Consider the following 12933-nt stretch of genomic DNA (forward strand, 5'->3'; position numbering starts at 1 on the left):
GTACGAACACCCCGTCCAGAATAGACCCTTTCGTCATAAAACAACTCGCATGTTGTAGGACGTTGATACAACCAGCGTCCATGACTCTAGGAACCTTATCCAAATCATCAGTGTCAACCAAGTGAGAGGTTTATGGTTAGAAATCCTAGAACTATCCACTATAGAGAACCTACCCATAGGTTTTTTTGCGATACTCATGTTATCTTGGCTCCTAACTATACATGTATTGCATTTGTGCATAAAAAACAATAAAAAAATTTCATGCATTTGCGTTTCATCAGCATGCATGCATATCATTCTCAAAATACAAAAAAAAATCATACATCCTTTGTCCATAACCTATAGATGATTTCTTGAAACTCATATCGAACTTGAAACATCTCTTGGAAGACCATGGATCCATTGGAGCAAAGCCATTTTGCATTGAGAAGAGATGTGGACTCGATGAAAAACTAGATATACCAAATTGTAGAGGCTATGGTAGCTTTACCAAAAAGAGAGGACAACATTCAGCGAACTACAATCATTGAAAATGTCATCCCAGTTGCAAACTTTGCTGTACAAGTGTGTCACACTGTCTGAGATGGGTATTCCTCATATCATGATGATGTTTAGTATCATAACTTTTCATTCTCGGTGCCAAATTCCCAAGGGACAAGCCTGGTGGTGAATACTGAACATCCACAAGATAATGAGATTGCTGAAAGATGTCGTGTGCTAGACAAAAGACTTAAAGTTATAGAAGGGCGAGATATTTTTGATCTGGATGCCTTAGACATGTTCTTAGTATCTGGTCTGGTTAAACCCTTGAAGTTTAAGATACTGAATTTTGAAAAGTACATAAGGGATAGTTATCCAAAGCATAATTTGGTGATGTTCTACTAAAAAATGACCTCCTATGCTCACAACGATAAGCTAATAATTCAATATTTTCAAGACATTTTGACTGGGGGCATCGTTGAGTTGGTATATGACGTTAGAAAGGAGCCACATTCAGTTATGGTTGGACCTAGCTAATGCCGTTTTAAAGCAATACAAATATAATTTAGACATGGCTCTAGATCGCATGTATTTACTAGGCCTATCTCAGAAGAGCAATGAACCCTTCAAAGGGTACGCCCAAAGATGGAGAGAATTGGCGGCTTGCGTTGAACCATCACTTTTAGAGAAATAATTGATGTACTTATTCAGGTATACCTTGTGAATCCTTTACTTTGAAAGGATGATAAGCAGTGCATTGATGCGTTATTTTTCGCAAGTGTACGAATGCGTCAGAGTAATATAAAAGATTATCGTATCCACAGAGACCAAGTGTCAATCTATCGTTATCTGTTGTTATGATGTTTATCAAAGGCAATCGAAATAGGTGTTTTTGTAGTGTGCAATGAAAAGTAAAGTATTTAAATAGAATATAATTAATAAAGACAGGGTCGAATGTAATTCACGCAATTAATTGATAATCCAAGTACTTGCTAGTAGAGCTACTTATGGGCAGTGTTTCCTACTTTGAAAAGAACTAATTTAATAGGAACTGTCGCTTTCGCGTATTCAGAACCGAGTTGTACTCCCTAATCAAACCCTCTTATTGTCACTTATAAAAAGGCGCGCATTGCGTTAGAGTAGTAAACCTATTTTTAAGAAATATAGTATCTTGACTAAGTTGAAAAGTATTATAACCTGGATTTCTTAACCAAAAGAGGTTCTTACGAACCAGACTCTAAACTTATAAACGCGTCCGAAAATAGTTTTAAAATCTCTTTTCTTCTTTATGTTAAAAACTCCTAATGAACTAAACAAAGCGCTTTCGCTGTTTTTGAAATAGTTAAAAACAATTAAGTTTAAAAAGACGTTGGACGACTTTCGATCTTACCCAACGGAATTGAAGTGCGGGAAAACTTAATTTGAAAGTTAAAATAGCCCTTAAGTGTTTCTACGAACAATTGTACGGATTACTGGTTTAATTACGATCCGTACATTCTACCCTTATAAATTTAGTTAGACATGGTAAAGTAAAAGTGCATTAAAATAAATAAAAGTAGTGCGAGTGCGGAAAGTAAATAATTTAAAGCGAGTGCGAGGAAATAAACAAAAGTAAAGCGAGTGCGAGAAATAAATAATTTAAAGCGAGTGCGAGAAATAAATAAAGTAAAAGCGAGTGCGGGAAATAAATAAAGGAAAAGCGAGTGCGGGAAATAAATAAAGTAAAAGCGAGTGCGGGAAATAAATAAAGCAAAAGCGAGTGCGGGAAATAAATAAAGTAAAAGCGAGTGCGGGAAATAAATAAAGTAAAAGCGAGTAATAAAAACTTGCTCCAATCGGAGGGCTGAGTAAATTGCAATGCGGAAAAGAAAATGGCGGCAGGATTAACTTCCTTCCAAAGTGCTCCAAACTCGATTACAGACTCTATCACAGACTCGATCACACAATTATGGTAACACTCCAATGCGAAGCGATTACCACTATAAAATACTGAATATATGCCTAAGTGAAACAAAGTTGCTTCTGAGTTTGCCTCTGCTCTAAGTTTGGATCCTTGTAAAACTGAATTCGCGTTTCTATTTATAAGCAAATAAAAAAGGTGGAATTGACTTGGATGCCCTTCAACTTGAAAATAGAGGAAACTGTTTTCCTCTTATGGCGCCCGCCACAAGGCTATGGCGCCCGCCACAAGCACAAAGTGGGGCGCCTTAGTGGAAGTGGTGGGAAAACGTGGGAGTTGATGGAAGTTTGAATTGGACACGTCATGGCTTGGACTGTGGCGCCCGCCATTGGGTAGGCCATAAGAGCAAAATGCTGATTTTTAGGGTTTTTGCCTCTTTTTCGCTCCTTTTCTCGATCGGGGCTCCGATTAAAGTAAAAACCTGAAAACAAAGGAAAACACAGTAATAACACAACAAAACGATAATAAAATAACTAGAATGCATGTGAAATCGGAGTCAAAAATACGTAAATTTTAGTGTGATCAAACTCTCCCACACTTAAACCTTTGTTTGTCCTCAAGCAAAACATTGAAAAGCTCATAAAAGAAAATTTGTGCAAACGAGTGCCTCAGGTAGAAATTTTAAGTTCAAGTCGGGATGCAGTGATAGGTACTAACTGAGTGAACTAAGGGTATCATGATGACACTAATCCGCAAATACGGACATAAACTTCATTCCTATATTAACCAACCCATATTATCCCACAATACCTAGGCCTGCTTCTTCATCTCTTTTGTGTCCTTTTCATTCAGGCGCAATCACATTAAGCCCGTTATCCGTACATACTTCATAGTAGAGTGGCCTGTTAGTGATTATGATCAGAGCATGGGATTTCTGGCACATAAATATGTGTAAATCCTTTCATTGGACCCAACTGTAGTTGTGGGAGATCGGATCGTAATCCGCCCTACAGAGTTCAATGCCAGATACCTCTGAACCAACTAACAGTGAGTACTGCTTTTCTTTTTCTTTTTCTTTTTGTAGCAATTTTTTACAATTCTTTGGTTTAAATGACTTTGTGAGGGTCACCTATACCGGAGTTGCCTTTTTGCTTTCTTTTATTTTTTTGTTTTTCTGGATCATTCACTTATTTGCATCGGTCCCCTACGTAGAGGATGCGTAGGCCGGAGCTGACTGCTGAGATAAACTACTAAGGACTTATACAGAAATGATGATTAAGGCCATGGTATATGGGGTTTCGGGAATGATTCCTATATTTTACGAAGCTTATGGTGCTAAAACAGATACTGATGTTTCGCAAAGTTCTCCCAAGTCACCGCATCCTTACTCAAAACATGTCCTTAAAACCTGAAAACTTTCGAAATAACACTATTTTCTTTTGCAAAATTTTTGGTGGGGCTAAAGGTATAGGGAGGTAGGACTGTACTAAAGGTCTACTGTATTTGGTGACTCATCAGACTCATGCATTATCCTAAAAAGCAAAATAAACAACTAAAAGGAAATAAAAAACAGTAAATAAAACTAAAGATAAAAGGAAAGCAATAAATGCTCCTCCCACACTTAAATCGAACATTGTCCCCAATGTTTCGAAATAAGATAAGGAAGAGTTACCTGGCAACCTATTGCTGACCACTAGTGCCCTCGCCATCCTGAGGTGGACGACGGGATCGGGTACGACGACGATCTCTCTGATCCATCCTCGCCTGCAGGGCATCCTGAGCGGTCCTCACCTCTCGAAGGTTACCAATAATGGAATCTTGGGTGGCTTCAATTAGTGCCATGTGTCTCTGGTGGTATTGTTGCTGACGGGCCTGCGTGTTTGTAATCACCTGTAGAGACTGTAGGACAGTGTCTTAGGACCTGTCTGTCCTCCGCTGTGATTCTTGCATGAAGTTCATATTATCCGTCATTTGTTGTTGGAGGGTAGAGAGTAGGTCGTCATGCCTTTTCTCTCTAGCCAGGTGGTCACGCCACATCTCCTCTGTAATATAGAAGCCAGGAGTGGTACCTGCAGAAGAAGAAGATGGTGCGGTGTGTGGTGGTGAAGGATGATGGGGGGACACATGTGGTACGAGAGATCTCTCTCTCTGATCATATTCATCATCGGTGTCTGGTCCCGCCTCATCAGGAATGTTAGGAGGAAGAGGACCCAAAATAGGTGGAGCATCTAAATCGTAGGTCCAATTCCTCTCATTACGTATATCTGTACGTCTAGTGCAATGTAGAATAACAGATGGGATGGCTACACCATGAATCATGAGTGCATAACCTCCTTCTCTCCTCGAGCGGCAAAATTTCATGTCTCTCAGAAATTTTAAGTTAATTGTGCGAGGAGGTAAGGGGTCTAGGGTAGCCAACTCATTGTTCAGGTTAAGTGCCCGAGCAATAGACGTAATTAATCCACCAAAAGAAATCGGTCCCGCCTTATTCAGAGTTAAAATCATATGGGCGAGCATGAACGGGACCGAATTAATTTTCCTATTTGTAAGGCTTCCTTGCAAAAATAGAAGCTCTCTAGCGTTAACCTTATTTGGATTCTCCCGGCCAAAAACAGTGCATGCCAACAGATATCTAAAAACTCTGATGGCCAGGTTATGGATAGTTGAGGCAAGAACTCCTTCAAAAGAGTTAATGGAAGTGTTTGATAAACGCTCCCAGAAGGAAAATACCTCAACCGGCCATTCGGAATCCAAAGGGGCCTCACAAATAGCACCCTCCCCATGAGGGATCCCTAACAGACTGGCTAGTTCATCGGTACTGAATTGGTATTCAACAGCAAACATTCTAAAGGGTGCTATTTGCCAAAGGGGCCTCACAAATAGCACCCTCCCCATGAGGGATCCCTAACAGACTGGCTAGTTCATCGGTACTGAATTGGTATTCAACAGCAAACATTCTAAATTGGACAGTGCCGACTGTGCTAGCAGTGTTAGGGCGGACAACATAAATTAAGGAGCTTAAAAATTCAATTGCCAGCCGCTCATAGGTGGGTTCTTTGTTGATAAAGAAATTATGCAAACCTAAAAAGTCTAATAAATGGAAAATGCTATGGTAGATACCTAAAGTATAGAGACAATCTTCGTCAACATACCTTGTCGGGAGGATTTCCCGATTTTGCAACCGTTCAATGATTTTTCTTTGTCTCTCTCCCTGTTTCCCTCCTCGAAGAATGAATCCGTTGAACTCCATTTGAATGCTCTTGAAATGTGGATGAGGAAGATGAAAGGGTTGGTGAAAAGGTTGGATTTTTACAAAATCCGGCGGATGAAATCAAAAACGGAAAGTAGAACAATGATATGTGTGGTATGATGGTTAGGAAAGTATGAGCTTTTTGGGGGTTCAAGGACTTTTTTCCAAGGTAGAAAAATGGGTTTTGGAGGTTGTAAGTTGCAAAAATGGTGAAGAAGAGGGGTCTGCCCCGACCATTTTACAGACGCTGTGGCGGGCGCCACAGGTCCTATGGCGGGCGCCACAAGGCAAAATCTGGCTGGGCCAGATTTTGGTCCTTTGGTTTGGGCTTCGCTTGTCTTTTGGTTTTGGGGGGTCTGGATAGCATTTGTCTTGTGATTCCCCTAGTTTCTTCGACTTGCATAATTTTATAAAAGTAAAAACGAAAATAAAAAGTGAAACTGAAACAAAAACAAGAACGGAAATTAATTGTAAATATAAACAAATAACTGAAAAAATTAAAATGCAAAATAAAATAAATATAAAACATATATAAATAGAAATACTAATGTACGGCAGTAGTTTATATAATATTCGAATGCGATAATATAAAATGAGAAATGCAAATACGATAAATATATATAAAGAGAAATAAACTGAAATGGTGAGATCAGGTATTAGGGGTGTCGTCTGCCTGAGTGGATTCACGGAGCACGGCTATCTCCTGCCTGAGCTCGGCGATCTCCTGATATAGACAATCGGCTTCAATAGCATGGGTGAGATCAGACACTCCAATATGTAAAGTTAAGTCCGCCACTTCCTGTCTAAGCTCTGCAATCTCTCTACGGCACTCAGCGATCTGGGTGCGTATGTCGGGTGTCTGCAATGAATGATTATTAGAGAGAACAGTGATTCTAGGAGATGGTGGTGCAGGTGTGTATTCAGCAACTGGGGGCGATCTCGGCTCCTCAACGGTCTCTCCATGGCCCTCTAGAGCATAACTCCAATTCGCTGGATCATGCACACTAGTCATCATAGGGTCTGGCAATGTGAAGTAATGGATGGCCTCGCTGTCGACTAGCAGTTGGAACTGACATGGATGGAAAGAGGCTCTCCTCATCAATCCTCTGGTCAAACAGAAATCGATGTCCATGGTCGTGTATCCGCAGTAGGTCCGAAGATGTAACAGCTTGCGAGACAGACCTAAAGCGACAACAATCTGTGTGATGATTCCACCAACATGGATGACTCCTTCGGTGGATCTAGAGATACAGCTGAGATTATTCAATAAAAAGTTCCCACATGCTACTGGGCGAGATTGGGATGCGTAAAATAACAGGAAGATCTCCTCTTCACTCAGTAGTGTCTCTGCATCCTGTCTTCCCAAGAAGGAATATGCTAATATCATCTGAAAATACCTGAAGGCTGGGTTATGTATGACATAAGATAACTGTGTAGATGGATCCTGGCTTCCGCCACCTGATATATCACTCCAAAACTTCTCCACTTCCTTACCCAGGAAATATCCCAAAGGTGTCTCCGGGATAGCATCAGGAGTAGTCTGGAAGCCTAACAGGTCGCCGAACTCTTTCTGGCTGAAGGAGTACTCAACCCCAAGAAGCCTGAAAGCAGCATACCCATCTGGTCCAGAATATGGGTCGTAGTCGAATGAACTCAGGAACTCCAAAGTCAGGTTCCTATATGTGTTACTCAAGTCATCAGCAAACTTATCCCAGTGAAGCTCGTGGCTAAGGCATCGGATACTAGGCTCGATAGCCAGTGCCTCCATACAGTGCTGGTCAGGATAACGTGTGGGTGCCATGGGGTACTGATACAAAGCAATGTAGCGCTCCCTCTGAGCATTATCTCTATAGGCCACGTGCATGTCATCAAAACCCTGCATCCAAGTAAAAGTTAAGAAAGTGATCCTGAAAATACAAACCATTTAAATCTTAGCCTCAATGTAAAATAAAATAAAATAAAATAAAAATAAAAATAAAAAATGCGAAAAAGTAAAATGAAAGAAAAACCATGGGTTGCCTCCCACGCAACGCTTGTTTAACGTCATTAGCTTGACGATTAGAATTTATACACCTGTAGTAGTGGTAATTGGTGGATCGATCAGGGTGTGGCTCGAGTAGTATGCTGGAATGTCTCCTCCTTCGTAGAGCTTCAGTCTTTGTCCATTTACAATGAATGGACTACAGGTATCGTTCTTGATTTCTACGGCTCCGGATCTCAGAATCTTGGATACTTCGAAAGGACCAGTCCATCTTGAACGTAGCTTTCCAGGGAAGAGTCGTAATCTAGTGTTGAAAAGGAGAACAAAATCGCCTATATTGAAGTTTTTCTTTATTATTCTTTTATCATGATAGGCTTTTGTCCTCTCTTTATATATTCTTGCATTCTCGTAGGCGGATTGCCTAAGTTCTTCTAATTTATGAATGTCTAGGGTACGCTTTTCTCCAGCAGCTAAGTAGTCTAAATTCAAAGTTTTAATGGCCCAATAGGCCTTATGCTCTAACTCGAATGGTAAGTGACATGATTTTCCATAAACTAGTTGGTAAGGAGTAGTTCCTATAGGGGTTTTGAAAGCGGTTTGATAGGCCCATAATGCTTCTTGAAGCTTCTGAGACCAGTCTCTCCTAGAAATAGAAACAATTTTCTCTAGGATTTGTTTTATCTCCCTATTAGATACTTCTACCTGGCCACTAGTCTGTGGGTGGTACGGTGTTGCTACTTTATGCCTAACTCCATATTTTCTTAAAAGTTTGTCAAATATTCTCGATATAAAGTGTGATCCTCCATCGCTTATGACTAAACGTGGTGTTCCAAATCTAGGGAATATATAGTTTTTAAATAGTTTGATTACTACCCTAGTGTCGTTTGTGGGTGCAGCTATAACTTCAATCCACTTAGACACATAGTCTACAGCTACTAAGATATACCTATTTCCTAAGGATGGTGGAAAAGGTCCCATGAAATCTATACCCCATACGTCAAAGAGTTCTACTTCCTAAATATTTCTTAAGGGCATTTCATCACGTCTTGAAATGTTTCCAGTGCGTTGGCATTTATCACATTTGACAATGAAAGCATAGACATCACGCCACATGGTAGGCCAGAATAGGCCAGCTTGAAGAATCTTGGCGTATGTCTTAGAAGTGCTCGCATGTCCACCACAAGGTGCAGAATGACAATGCTCGATAATATTATTTGCCTCTTCTTCTGGGACGCAACGGCGAAAGATGTCATATTTACCCCTTTTAAAAAGGAGTGGTTCGTCCCAATAGAAGTTTCTCACATCCTGGAAGAATTTCTTCTTGCGGTGGTAGTCAAGATCAGGGGGTACTATATCAGCAACTAGGTAATTAACAAAATCTGCATACCAGGGTACGTTACTTATTGCTAAGGAATTTTGGGGGTGCTCATAAGGATCTAGGTTATTGTCTTCAATGGTTTCTACTCTAGCTATCAGTCTATCATAAGCGAAATCATCATTTATGGGTACTAGTTCAGGTTTTAGATGTTCTAGCCTAGAAAGGTGATCGGCTACTACATTTTCAGTGCCTTTTTTATCTCTTATATCTAAATCAAACTCTTGTAGTAATAGAATCCATCGGAGTAACCTGGGCTTGGCATCTTTTTTACTTAATAGGTAACGAATGGCAGCATGATCGGTGTAAACAATAATTTTTGCTCCTACTAGATAAGATCTAAATTTGTCTATAGCGAAAACTACAGCGAGTAATTCTTTTTCAGTTGTTGCGTAGTTAAGTTGGGCAGCATCTAGGGTTCTACTGGCATAATAGATGGCATGTAATTTTTTATCTTTCCTTTGTCCTAGAACGGCTCCAACTGCATAATCACTAGCATCGCACATTATCTCAAAAGGTTCCGACCAATCGGGCGGTTTCATAATGGGCGCTGAGATCAATGCTTGCTTTAAAAGATTGAATGCGTCATTACATTTTTCGTCGAAAATGAATTCAACATGTTTCATTAAAAGTCCGGTTAACGGTTTAGTTATTTTGGAGAAGTCCTTAATAAAATGCCGGTAGAATCCAGCGTGTCCAAGAAAGCTTCGGACTTCTCTGATTGTTTTTGGTGGTTTTAGGTTTTCTATAACTTCTATTTTAGCTCTATCTACCTCTATACCTTTTTCGGAAACTATATGTCCTAAAACTATTCCTTCGGTTACCATGAAATGACATTTTTCCCAATTTAGCACGAGGTTCACCTCCACGCATCTCTCTAGGATTTTCTCAAGGTTAGCAAGACAATTGTGGAAATCGAATCCGCAAACCGAGAAATCATCCATAAACACTTCCATGATACCATCTAGGTAATCTGCGAATATTGACATCATGCAGCGTTGGAAAGTAGCTGGGGCGTTACAGAGGCCGAAAGGCATTCGTCTGTAGGCAAAAGTTCCATAAGGGCATGTAAAGGTAGTTTTTTCTTGATCATATGGGTGAATAGGTATTTGGAAGAATCCAGAGTATCCATCTAGATAACAGAAGTAAGAGTGTCTGGCTAGACGCTCCAACATCTGGTCAACAAATGGTAAAGGGAAATGATCTTTCCTAGTTGCTTTATTTAATTTTCTATAATCTATACACATCCGCCATCCTCCTTCTAAACGTTTTGCTACATGTTCGCCTTTATCGTTTTGCACGACCGTGATGCCTCCCTTTTTAGGTACTACATGCACAGGGCTCACCCACTTACTATCCGAGATCTGATAAATTATACCTGCCTCAAGTAACTTAAGAACTTCCTTCTTAACAACATCACTCATTATAGGGTTTATTCTTCTCTGATGCTCCCTAGAGGGTTTTGAATCTTCTTCGAGCGAAATCCGATGCATGCATACGGATGGGCGTATACCTTTCAGGTCAGAGATATTATATCCTAAGGCTGAGGGATATCTTTGTAAAACGTCTAAGAGTTGGTTCGTCTCCTCTTGGCTCAAGGTAGCACTGACTATAACTGGACGGTTCATCTTTTCATCGAGGAACTCATATCTCAGGTTCTTAGGCAGTTCCTTAAGTTCTAAGGTTGGTTTCTTAGGGCATGGCATAAGATCTGGAGTAAGGGATAAACATTCGTAAAGGTTATCATCGATGTAAGGTTCTTTAAAGTCATCATCTTCCATTATGGGGGTTGATGGTAACTTAATAATTTCTTTTTGTTCTAATTCTCTAACACATTCATCAATGACATCTAAGGCATAACACGAGTCTCCCATCACAGGTGCCATAAGAAATTTCGAAAGTATAAATTCTATTTTCTCGTCACCTACCTCAAATGTCAACTTTCCTTTCTTGACATCTATTATGGCTCCTGCAGTTGATAAGAATGGTCTACCTAGAAGAATTGGTATATCATTGTCTTCCTTGATGTCCATGACGACAAAATCAGTAGGGATAAACAGCTGACCTATCCTAACAGGAACATCTTCTAAAATGCCTATCAGATATTTAACAGATCTATCGGCTAACTGAAGTGACATCTTAGTGGGTTGCAATTCTCCTAAGTTTAACCTCTCGCAAACTACTAGAGGCATTAAGCTCACACTAGCTCCTAAGTCTAGAAAAGCTTTTTCGATGACATGATTACCCAAAAGACAAGGAATGGAGAAATTTCCAGGATCTTTATCTTTCTTTGCTAATTTGTCCTCGGAAATAGCATTACACTCCAAAGGCTTCGGATCGTCAAGTCTACGTTTGTTGGTAAGGATGTCTTTCAGAAACTTTGCATAAGAAGGTATTTAGGTGATGGCTTCTATGAAAGGGATTTCTACATGAAGTTTTTCTATAACTTTAATAAATTTTTGGTACTGTTTATTAATCTGGGTTTGTTTGAGTCTTTGGGGATATGGTATAGGTGGTTTATATGGCGGGGGCGGTACGTAAATTTTATCTTTAGGTTCTTCTCCTTTCTCTCGACCATCCTGGTTTTCAGATTCCTCTGGTTCCTTTACTTCGTCTGGGGGTTTGGTACATTCCTTAGAAGTTTCGGGTTCACTCAATCTTGGGTTTGGTGGCTCATCATAAGCGTTCCCACTTCGTAGGGTAATGGCATTGGCTTGTCCTCTTGGATTTTGTTGAGGTTGCCCAGGGAATTGCCCTCCAGGTGTAGTCTGAGGGGCTTGGTTTAAAGCTACCTGAGAGATCTGGGTTTCAAGCATCTTGGTATGAGTAACTATTTGGTCAACCTTGGTTCCTAACTGAGTAATCAATTCGTTAACATGAATGTTTTGATTCATGAACTCCTTGTTTTGTTGGGTTTGAGCGGTGATAAAATTTTCCATAATTTTCTCAAGGCTCGGCTTTGGTGGCACAGGTTGCATAGGTTGATTTGATCTAGGGGCTTGATAACTAGGTCTCGGAGGTGCATTATTTTGAATAGGGTTATTGTTTTTATAGGAGAAGTTAGGGTGATTCCTCCATCCAGGGTTATAGGTATTCGAGTATGGGTTCCCTTGGGTGTAGTTCACTTGCTCGGAGTGGGTTTCGTTCAATAAATTGCATTCTGTGGATTGGTGTCCTTAGGTTCCACATATCTCACAATCCGATGAAACTGCGGCTATAATATTCGGGTTCGTGTACATATGCTCGACCATAAGGGCTAATGCGTCCATTTTAGCCTGCATCATGTCTATAGAGCTTAGTCCATGCACTCCTCCTTGGGCTTCCTTCTTCTCAACTGTCGCTCGTTCGACTCCCCATGATTGATGGTTTTGAGCCATATCTTTGATGAGGGCACTAGCTTCAGAATAAGGTTTGTTCATCAGAGCACCGCCTGCGGCAGCGTCGATGTTCATCTTTGTGTTGTAATGAAGTCCATTATAGAAGGTTTGAATGATTAACCAAATTTCTAAACCATGATGTGGGCATGCTCGTAACAACTCTTTATATCTCTCCCAAGCATCGAACAAAGATTCTCCATGGTTTTGGGTAAATCTAGTTATATGGTTTCGAAGAACGGCGGTCTTACTCGGGGGAAAATATCTAGCAAGAAAAACTCTTCTAAGGTTATCCCAAGTCGTAATGGAATTGGGTGGGAGGGAATCTAACCATGATAGGACTTTATCTCTGAGGGAAAAAGGAAATAATCTTAAACGTATTGCCTCAAGAGAAGCTCCATTGGTTTTAAAAGTATCTGCTAATTGAAGAAATATTTTTAAATGTTGGTTAGGGTTCTCGGTAGCGAGACCCGCGAATTGTCTCTGTTGCACTAGTTGCAACAGGGATGGTTTAAGTTCAAAATTATTAGCTGGGATTATTGGGTTTACTATACTAGAACTAGGTTCTTCATT

General features: G+C 40.2%; 1 non-coding gene across 1 annotated transcript; it reads left to right on the plus strand.

Moving 5' to 3' along the window:
* The first annotated feature begins 12493 nt into the window (after positions 1 to 12493).
* On the plus strand, positions 12494 to 12600 carry LOC127116267 (small nucleolar RNA R71). Its single transcript, XR_007801227.1, has one exon. It is a non-coding gene; the product is annotated as a small nucleolar RNA R71 (small nucleolar RNA).
* The last annotated feature ends 333 nt before the right edge of the window (positions 12601 to 12933 follow it).

The sequence above is a fragment of the Lathyrus oleraceus genome, chromosome 1, assembly GCF_024323335.1.
Source record: "Lathyrus oleraceus cultivar Zhongwan6 chromosome 1, CAAS_Psat_ZW6_1.0, whole genome shotgun sequence".
Classification (NCBI taxonomy): domain Eukaryota; kingdom Viridiplantae; phylum Streptophyta; class Magnoliopsida; order Fabales; family Fabaceae; genus Lathyrus; species Lathyrus oleraceus.